Here is a 10,385-nt window from a genome sequence, read left to right as displayed (position 1 = left end):
GTCTGGGGCACCCAGCCCAGTCCGCCCTGGCATAATGTAGACAGCACTCACTATGATAGTGCAGGATGAGTAGAGTGTAAAGTGTAACCTCCTTAACCTCCCTTAGCTCCCTAAGTGTCCCCAGGGGCCCAGCTGTGGCAAACCTGGGCCATTATTGACACTCTCCCCACCTGGGGAGTCTGGGGCAGATCACTATCTTTGCTGGGCCTCAGTTTTCCATCTAATAACCATTCATTCTGGCCCAGCCTACAACCCCAGAGCACCCATTCTGGCTCAAGCCCTGTCATGCACAGAAATCACACTAGGCCCTATTATGCTCTCTGCCCACCCCAGCACTAGCCCTAAGGACCCTGCCTCTCCCTCAGCTGATGAGTATCAAAGGAAAAGTGTTTTAAGCAGGGCTGAGACTTAGAAAGAGAGCAGTGTGTAGGGCCTTGGCCTGTTGCGTAGTCTGGATGCAGTGGGTAGGGAGGAGAGAGGAAGGTTCTTGGGAAGGGTGATCGGGAGAGGAATATTGGTTAGTCTTGCCCTTGTCAATCCTTTCAGGACCCTCTTCTTCCCAGCAGTCAAGACACCTACATAGTTTGCAGAGCCCAGTACAAAATGAAAATGCAGGGCCTTTTGTTCAATTTTCTTTTTTTTTTTTTAATTTCAAGAGGACAATAGCAGAGCATTCAACTAAACATGGGCCATTCCAAGAACAGGACAATAGGTGACTACACCCATGAAGTTGGCCCTGCCAGTGACTCAGATAAGTTTTTAAAATAATTTGTTTGTTTATTTACTTTTTGAGAGAGGGGAAAGAAGAAAGAGAGGGAAAGAAACATCACTGTGTGTGGTTGCCTCTCACACACCCCCAACTGGAGACATGACATGCAACCTAGTCATGTGCCCTGACTGGGAATCGAACCAGCAACACTTGGTCTGCAGGCCGACGCTCCATCCACTGAGCCACAACAGCCAGGACTGACTCAGATAATTTTTCACTGAAGGCTCACCTCAAACCAGAATGCACCTGTAGGTTAGGTCCCCTGATCTGGAGGTTAGGAGAGGAAGGTAGGAAGTGGAAAGAGGTCAAGGTTACATTCCTTTCACTGTTCTTAACTCCAACAGCCAGACATTCTCACCTCCCAGCTCCATCCTGGACCAACTTCAGGCCAGCATCTCCCCGCTTACCCTCTGGTCCCCTGACTTAGGGGGACAGATATGCTTATGAGACACCCAGAGAGCGCAAGCCTGGGAAGGGCTACCCTGCAACCCTGCTCTGGATTCATGAACGCTCTGCTCGGCTACATTTCTTTGCTGGCCCTATGAGCAGCTGAGGAACCTGACCTCCCAGCATCCCCATGGGCAGGGCCCAAAGTCCATTCTGGAGCTAGGCTGTCATCTGACCAGAAAGGAAGTGCCAGTTTGTCCCCAGGGTGGAACCACCAACAACCAGGTTTGAGGCAGCAGCCCCCTCCTCCTGCCCTCTAGCTTTGCCTCCTCTGTTTTTGGAAAACCCAGGACCACCCAGCTCTTGCCCTCACACCCACCCCAACTTTCCCTCACCCTCCACCTTGGGACACCTGCCTCCCACAGGCTCTGGCTTTATCCTTTGCTGGGGCCTGGCCTCTTCCCTACGGACTCCAGCCTGGGCAGCCAGGCCAAGGTGTGGCTGAGCCTCCCTCATTTTATAGGGACACCGGGAAGGGAAAGAGCCTGCAAATCACACAGCCAGGGGTGGGAGCACCTGTGGCTTCCCTCAGTGCTTAGATCAATTAGAGGGGCTGGAATTGTAGTGGAGGGTGGGGCAGTTCTGCAAAATTGAAGATGTTGAGAGAGTAATAGTATTCCTATTCCTTTCCATGATTCCCTGGACAAGAAAGCCTAAGAAGAGGTGGAGTGACTTGCCAGCAGTCACAGAGCCACCTCTGGGCAGAGGTGGAATTTAAAACTGATTGGTATTCAGGTGTGTTGTTTTTGTGTATGTGTGTGTTTCCTGAGCACCTGCCTTGTGCCCGGCACTCTCCCCCATGCAACACAAGCTGTTTTCGAGAGTTGGCAGTTAAGACCCTGGGAAAGGGAAGTGTTTATCCTGGGGCCACATCTGGGCCTCCAGAAACCTCCAGAAATGTTCTCCATCACTTTGAATGCACCTTCATATGTCTTTCTGGGGAAAGGGTGGAAGTTTTAACCAGCTTCTCAAAGGAGTTCTGTTTCAGAATGAAATCTAAGAATCTATCCTTTGATCCTTTTTAGTGGGAGAAGATAGATAGGGGCTCCTTGCATCAGATGCACCTCCCCCATCTCCTAGCCCAAGGGTGAGGGGAGAACCCTGCAGGTCCCATCTCTACAGTTGGCATTCCTGTGTCCCATACTGTGCGGCTCCTTTCATCTGTGACAGCACGTTAATGTCAAACAACCTCCCTGCTGGGGTCTTCTTTGATCTCCCCAGCATCTCTTAGAATCAGGCCCCAAGTCTAATTCCACCCATTTTCCCTGCTGGGTTGAGAGGTGAAATAACCCCAAGGTGTTGGTGGTGTATGGCTGGGATCAGTGGAGTGTGGTGGGCTCCCAGCTCTGAGTTGGAGCCAGCTCCCAGGAGGCAGAAGAGGGAAGGTGTGAGAGAGGAGGAGGGAGGAGGAAGGGGTGAGAGAGTAGTGGGGAAGATAAGACAGAAAGGGAAGGTAGCTGTTGCCACTGCCCAGACTCCAGTATGGAATGAATTCTTATTCCCTTCATTCTTTCAGTAATTATCTCCTGAGACCAGCTCTGTGCTCCAGGCGTCCGCCCTGACCAGACTCTGCGATCAGATTGTCTCTCTCCTAGTGTAGAAAAGTGGTTTTCAAACTTTTTCCTTTTGCGTTGGAAATTTTATCTTCCCCCTCAAACAAAAGCTGCCCGAATTTTATCTCATCGATAAAATGGATAAAAGCACTGTTTTACAGGTACAAATTTATTTTACAACTCAAAACTTATAACCTTTGCTTACCACAAAGTAAATGAGCAGGAACGATGATGACATTTTGATGGACTCAAAATTTGAAACCCCGAATTACAGGTCATGGATATGGTTTTAACTGAGAGCCAGCACTCCATTTATTTCCACAGCAGTTTGTTTTAGTCGGTAATTAGACAATATTGTGCATCACCAACAAGCAGGGGCAGATGGGAAGAGTTTTAACAACTTGGTAGAAATGTCAGGAGAAGCTTTAGTCTGAAGTCTGTGCAGATATGAGTTATCCAGCCAACCCAGCGTAATGGCTTGTCAAAAGTTAGCCTAAGCTGGTTCTCAGCTCAGTCCTGCCACTAACCTGCAGGGTGTTTTTGGGCAAGACACTTGCCCGCTGTGGACACCAATTTTCCCAGCTGAACACCGGATGGTTTCACCCAGGAAAAGAGAGTGTGTGGAGGTATCTGAGTGTGCTGTGGTGTGGTGTTGGGGGTGGGGCGCAATGCACATGTGCAGAAGCTTCATTACTCATCCTCACCATCCACCCCCATCTGAGCTCTGACCTCAAGAAGGGGCCACAAAACCACTGAACTGCCCAAGTTCTAAGACAGAGGTGGGTTTCCATGGAGACCTGCTTTGTTTCCCAACTGTCTGGCTGCATCTGACAAGCACAAAAAAAAAGCCGAGCCAGATGGGCACTGACCTTGGCGAGAGAGCAGGGATTTCCTGACCCCAAGATCCACAGGGCTCACTGCTCTCTTAAGGAAAGAGGTTTGGTGCTCAGTTCTCACCCCTAAAAATAGGGGGATGACCAGTCTGGCAGGCAAGCTGATAAGGCTTTATGCAGGGGGTTGCTGGGTGGAGCCCTCAAGGTGTTTGCGGACACCCACTCTACCATCCCTGGGCAGCAAGACTGGCCCTGTGCCAAGGGCAGGACTGGGAGGGAAACACCCACACTCAGGGCCTGCTGGAAGCTGGAGGAGGGGTGAAGATGTGTGGGCAGACCTCCCTGCCCGGGATCGGAGGGAAACAGCTGGATGTGGATTCTCAGAGACAACCTGCCCAGCATCCACACAAGGTCCCACACAAACCCAAAGAGCCGCAAACAGGTTGATATACCTACGTGTACACCAGTCAACGCTGGCACACCCGGACACACAGATACATACAGCAAAACAAACCCAGACACATACTGATACATATAGATAACTGGAAACATTAAGGTACACTAAGACTAGCTGATATCTAAAAACAAACACACGGATAGAGAAACATAATGAAACACAATCTCATGCACAGATGTACCCCTTACACACACACACAATTATACACAAATAGGCTGATCCACAGACATACATAGACATACAAATGCACACATTTCCCGATGTACACACTCTCACACACAGACATCCATTGATATATAAACACACACAGATACTCACTGGCCCATAAACCAGAGAGAGAGAGATAGAAGACCTTGTTACATAAATATAAAGAATCAAAGAGTTGCAAGTAGAAACACAGATACACAAATACACGACACAAATCCAGGAAAGGGGAAGAGAAAAAAATGGAACTAACACTTGGTTAGGGTCAATTCTGTACAAGCAGCATGAAAGGATTGTCATCTGTAGGCTCTTTTTAAAATCCTTCTAACAATCTGTGAAGGTGGTAGTATTATTAGCCCCCCTTTTTACCGAAGCAATATAAAAGGCCCAAACATGTAGAAGTTGGGTAAAATGTGAAAGTGCCTCTTTACACACGTTCCCCATCTCATCCCAACCGCTATTATTAGTGGGCAGTATACACTTTTTCTATGCAATTACATACAAACATTTAAAGATACAAGTTTGAACATTTTCCACAAAACCAACTCAGAGAGGTTAAGAAATGTGAGCAAGGTCATGCAACTAGTTATTAGCAGAATCAGGATTTGGATTTAGCCCTGGCTCACTCCAAAATGCTCTTTCTGCTGTCTCAGCCCACAGTCAACCACAGTTGCAAATTCACAAAGGGGAGGCCCAGGGGGAGAGGGAAGGGCTGCACCTCTAGGCAGGAGAGGGAGGGAAGCCCAACAAACAGGCTCTCTGCCTGATTGCCCTGCTCTGGGTCCCTTGGGTCAGTCCTCTGGCTAAAGGCGTTGTCCCTGTAAATTCCTGTTAAAGGGCAGGCCTGTTCCTGGGACTGGAACTTTGAATCATTGACCTCAGTTGAGCACCTGGCAGGTGATAAAGTGATACACACACTCCTAGCTCCAATCTCCAGAACTACCATATCAGCTTCCCCAGATCTCCTAAACCCCTCTTCCCCAGTCAATCCCTTCTCTACACGCCCCAGAGGGACCCTTCCTAGAGCTAAATGGAAACCTTGTCCTTCCACTGCTTAAATCTCTTCCTGTTATCTCCAGGATAAAAGTTCCAGCCTCCTGGACACACAGGGCCCTTCACTCTCTGACCTGACCTGCCTCTCCATTTTTCCATTTGGCAAAGGACTTCTCCTTTATAACCAGCTCAAATGCTCCTTTTGTTGAACATTCCTGACTTCCCCATGCAGAATCCCTCCCTGCTCCCACTCCTCACCACCCATTCCACTGAGTTTGTCCAGGAGACATCCACCCAGGACTTCTAGTCATTACCCTCTTGGCATCTTCACCAATAGACTGACTAGCTTCCAGGTCCTGTCCTAAGTACGTTACATAATCACCTCCCTTAAACTTTACAATAGCCCTGATTGGTGTGACTCAGTGGTCCCGCAAACCAAAAAGTGGCCAGTTCAATTCCGATTCCAGGTCAGGGTACATGTCTGGGTTGAGGGCCAGGTCCCTGGTTGGGGGAATGCGAGAGGCAACCGAGCGATGTTTCTCTCCCTCTCCTTCTCCCTCCTCTTCCCTCTCTCTAAAAATAAATAGATACAGTCTTTAAAAAAGAGAGAGACAGGTATTGTTCCCATTTCACAGATGGTTAAATGGAGGCCCAGAGAAGCTGAGTCCCTTCCTCAAGTTCTGAATTTCTCACGAATCAGTCCTTGGCCGAACCACATATATTCACATTATAGCACACATACTTCCATCGCTCTGCCAGCAGCTCAAGCAGATGCCCTGAGAATAGGGACTGGCACAGGCTTGGCATAGTGGAGAGAGGTTCAGTGAATGGTTGTTGATGCTTGTTGATTGGGGTGCCCATCCTTTTGCTGCTGTACGTGTGAGTGACAGAATAATAGAAGATAGGAGAGACATTTTGGGAGGTCGGGGTACCCTGGAAGAGCTTCTGCTAGCTGGGTTTCCCCAGGAAGTCACTAAAGGCAAAAGTTCCTTCAGGACCTGGCTGTGGTGCCCCTGGAGCCTAGCAGACCCTGCTGGGGGAGCCGGTATGCTCTGGCTCCTTCACATGTCCCTTCAGTCAGGAGCTCTCAGACAATCTGTTATTAAATATTTACAATTTCCCACTCTGCTCAGCTCAGTGCCAGGCTCTGGAGGAGGGGACCAGAGAGCAGGGGACAGGGAACTGTTTATAGTTAATGATCGCTGACCAGGTGTCACGAAATCCTCCCAGGAGCCTTATAGGTTGGAGTCTCAGCCCTATTTTTGCAGCTGGAGAAATGAGGCTCAGAGTGGGGAACACATTGGTCACAGAGCACACAGACAGTGAGCCGGGATCCAGAGTCAGGCATCCTTCCCCTGCATCCTGCTCCCCACCCCCAGCAGGGGAGGATGTGACCCAAGGAGGCCATTTTTGAGGTGGGGCGGTGGCTAGAACATGCCGCCTGGTCAGTTTCTACAATAACAGCAGCTTGCATTTGTCCGGCACTTCCCCTTCCATTAGCTCATTCAGCCCTCCCCAGCATCCCCGCCAGTGTCTGTTATTATCTCCGTTTGACAGATGAGGGATGGATGCTCAGTGAGGTGAAGTGACTTCCCCAAGTTTGCACAGCCTGTGCACAGCAAAGCAGGAGAAAACTTCTGGACCCTCCTCCTCGTCCTGGATCTCCCTGCTACCTCCCTTTCTCACTTTTACTTCCTCCCAGCAGTCCTGCATGCTGCCTTGAGGGAGCTCTCTCTAAAACACAAAGGTGAGCTTCTCCTAAAGACCAGGCCAGTCCCTGCCTTCCCATAGCTCACACTGCCACACCTTTGCTCATGGCTGATTGCTCAGCTCTCCCTGTCTTGTTCCCCCTTCAGGCTCCTACTCAGCCTACAAGTGCCTGCTCAAATGCTACCTTCTCTAGGAAGGCTTCCTGGGTTGGCTTTCTCCATACAAACCTCTAACATTATATTTAAGTGCTTGTCCCCCTCACAAGACTGTGAGCTCCTTAAGGGCAAAGACAATGATTTTTCAACCCTGTCTTCCCTGCACATAGCTTTGTGTTCTCAGTACTACTTGTTGAAAGAATGGAGGACACCTCTGGGGGGTGGGTCTGGTAGAAGATGGTGGGGCAGTAACAGAAATAGGGACATGAAGAAGAGAAACTAGCCCTGGCTGGTGTGGCTTAGTGGATTGAGTGCCAGCCTGCAAACTAAAAGTCTCCAGTTTGATTCCTGGTCAGGGCACATGCCTGGGTTGCAGGCTGGGTCCCCAGTTGGGGGCGTGCAAGAGGCAGCCAATCAGTGTTTCTCTCCCTCTCTTCTCTTCTGTCTAAAAATAAAATCTTTTTTAAAAGAAAGAAAAGAAACTAGTGTTTGGGAGGAAAGAGAAGGGCTGGGATTTTGCTCTTGGATATTTGTAGTCTGAGGTACCCCTAGGACATCCAGCTGGACATTTCCAATAGGCAGGAGGTGGGGGTGGGGAGGGGAGGAAAACTGACCAGGGAGAAAGGATAGTAATAGCAACTTAACCATGTGCCAGACCCAGGGCTAAATGTTTTATGTGCATTTTCCCACCCTATCACCAAGTGGTATATAGTAGCAACCCATTTGATGGAGGAGAATGTTGAGGCTCAGAGAAGTAAATTAAAGTATCCAAAGTTACAAAGCTAGTCAATGGCAGTCAGAATTTGAACCCAGGTTTATATGATGTCAAAGTCCATTCCTGTAATCCCTTTCCCATACAGCAGACTGGGAAAGACTGCGCTTACAGAACACATACCTTTAAGCGGGAGAGAGGAAGCTGAGCTCAGAGGGGGAACTATTTGTCCAAGACATGGAAGGGGAACTAGCAGGGTGGTGTTTGACGCCAAGAAAAGAGCTCCAGGTTGGGCCTGGGCAGCAGTGCCCGTTGTCCCTGAGAGATCAGACTGGGCTGGGTGAGGGATTTGGCAGCCAAGAGGCCGACTTCCAGGGAGTCAGTAACAGGACTTGCAGAGTGGGAGATGAGGAAGTGGGGGTGATTGGCTGGGGAGAGGAGAAAGCAGGGAAGGAAGGGAGCACCCAGTGTGTACGGGTATAGGGGTCTAGGAAGGCAGGGCCAACGACTTTGGACTGACCTGGAAATATTGGGGAAGGGATGCAAGCAGGTGGGAGGAGGAGAGGTGAGCAGTTGAGCATTTCAGGTTGAGTCAGTGACTACAACTGGACTCAAGAGCACTCTGTCCCTTCCTGAACAGCCCCAACATTGTCCCTCCTCTGTCCCATCCCCATCTTTCAAGGCAATCCAGCTATGCTCATTCCTCTTTCCCTACCTCCCTCACCCAGCCCCTATCATTCCCCAGAGGTCGTTTGGGACCAGCCACCCCACCTCCAATCTGCTGTCTCACCCTCCCTGGCCCAGCCTGGTGAAGCAGGCAGGGAGGAGTTTCCAGGCAGGAAAGGGCTGAGTCACTCGGCCACACATCTGGTCTCAGATCTTGATACCCAGCTGGAAGGGGCAGGAAGGAAGAGGGCTCCTGAGGGCTCCTCCTCCACAAAGCTCTCCTGGCCAGTCCTCAGCTACCAGCTGTGTGAGACAGGCTGGGAGAGTCCCTGTCTTATTAACAACCAGATTTTGCTGGGCTGCTTCACCCAGTCCAGCTGGGATCCTTTGCTTCTGTGATTGCCTTTAATGCTCAGAAAGTCCTGAAGAGTACGGTTTGTCACCTCCATTTCACAGGTGGGGAGACTCAGAGAAACAAACTGACTTGGGCAAGGTAACACAGATTTGGGAGTTGGTCCATTGGTGTTCCCATCCATCTGATGCTCTGTGCATGCAGGAGGGGGCGATGTTTGGAGACAGTGGACAAAGGGGCGGGGGAACTTAGGCATACCAGTGGGTGATGACTGCAAAAGCTGGGGCGGGGAGGAGGGGACACACACTCTGCCCATGCTGCTGCCATAGTGCTCTTTTCCCAAAGTACCAGTGGAGCAGGGCTCCCTTTCTCCCGCCACCCCCTTCTCTGCCCCTGCTGTTGTTGGCTTAGCTATGAGCCACCCCTACTGCCTTCCTCAGCGTCTCTCAGTCTCTCATCCTTGCCTCTCCCCTGCACGCTGAGGGGAATAGCAGGGACCTTGGCAGGAGGTGGCCTGCCATTCTGCATGCTGCTGGGGCACAGTGTTCCCATTGTCCTGAGCAGAGGGAGGTATGCAGGTCCTGGGGAGAGGAGGTGGCGATGGTGGTGATGGTGATGGATCATGCCAGGCCTCCGCTGTCTCCCAGGCTCCTCAGCAGGCTTCTCTGAGGCCCAGGCTGTTTTCTCACACCACATCCAGTAGGACCATGGGCAGGTCACATCCCCACTCCCAAATGGGGCTTCCCACATGTATTATACAGAAGAGCATACAAATCAGCATTCTTCGGCAGACCCAGGCCATCCCTGATACTAACTTTCGATTGATTTAATTATGTGTTATGTGCTTAGTCACAACTGTGCCCCTTGCTGTGTGACCTTGGGGCAAATTTCTGAACTTCCATAAATCTTGTTTTTTCCTCTTAAAAATGGGAATAACAGTACCACCCCTCTCCTAGAGTGGTTGCTAGGGTTGGTTTAGATGATGCCTAAAGCAGGTATCACATAGTGTTTATTTGTTTGTTTATTTTATCCTCGCTCAAGGACATTCTTTCATTGCCTTTATAGAGAGAAGGAAGGAGAGAGGAAGAGAGAGAAGCATCAATCAGTTACTTCCCGTATGCGCCTGGACCAGGGAATCAAATCCGCAAACTAGTTATGTGCCCTGACCAGGAATCAGACCCACAACCTTTCGGTTATGAGATGATGCTCCAACCAACTGAACCACACCGTCCAGGGCCCACATAGTGTTTTAAAAATAAAAATAAAAAGCTAGTGTTATTTTTGAGGGATTTCTGATTACAAAATAAATTCATGCTCAAAGAGAATATGGAAAATGCAGGAAAGCACAAAGTCATAAATAAAAACCACCTCTAATTCCACTCAGAAGGACCTTCTGAGGGTTTTCTTATGCAGAGTAGAACTGCCCACTTGCCCCTTCCAGGACAATGACCCATGTGCTTCTAGGCTGGACAGGTAGTGTTGGGGGTGAATATAATCTGCATTTTCTGCATCCTCTCTGGGCCTCACTTCCCTG

This window comes from Furipterus horrens, unplaced genomic scaffold (genome assembly GCF_987537825.1).
Source record: "Furipterus horrens unplaced genomic scaffold, mFurHor1.1.pri manual_scaffold_3, whole genome shotgun sequence".
NCBI lineage: Eukaryota > Metazoa > Chordata > Mammalia > Chiroptera > Furipteridae > Furipterus > Furipterus horrens.
Note: the sequence above shows the minus strand (reverse complement) of the source record.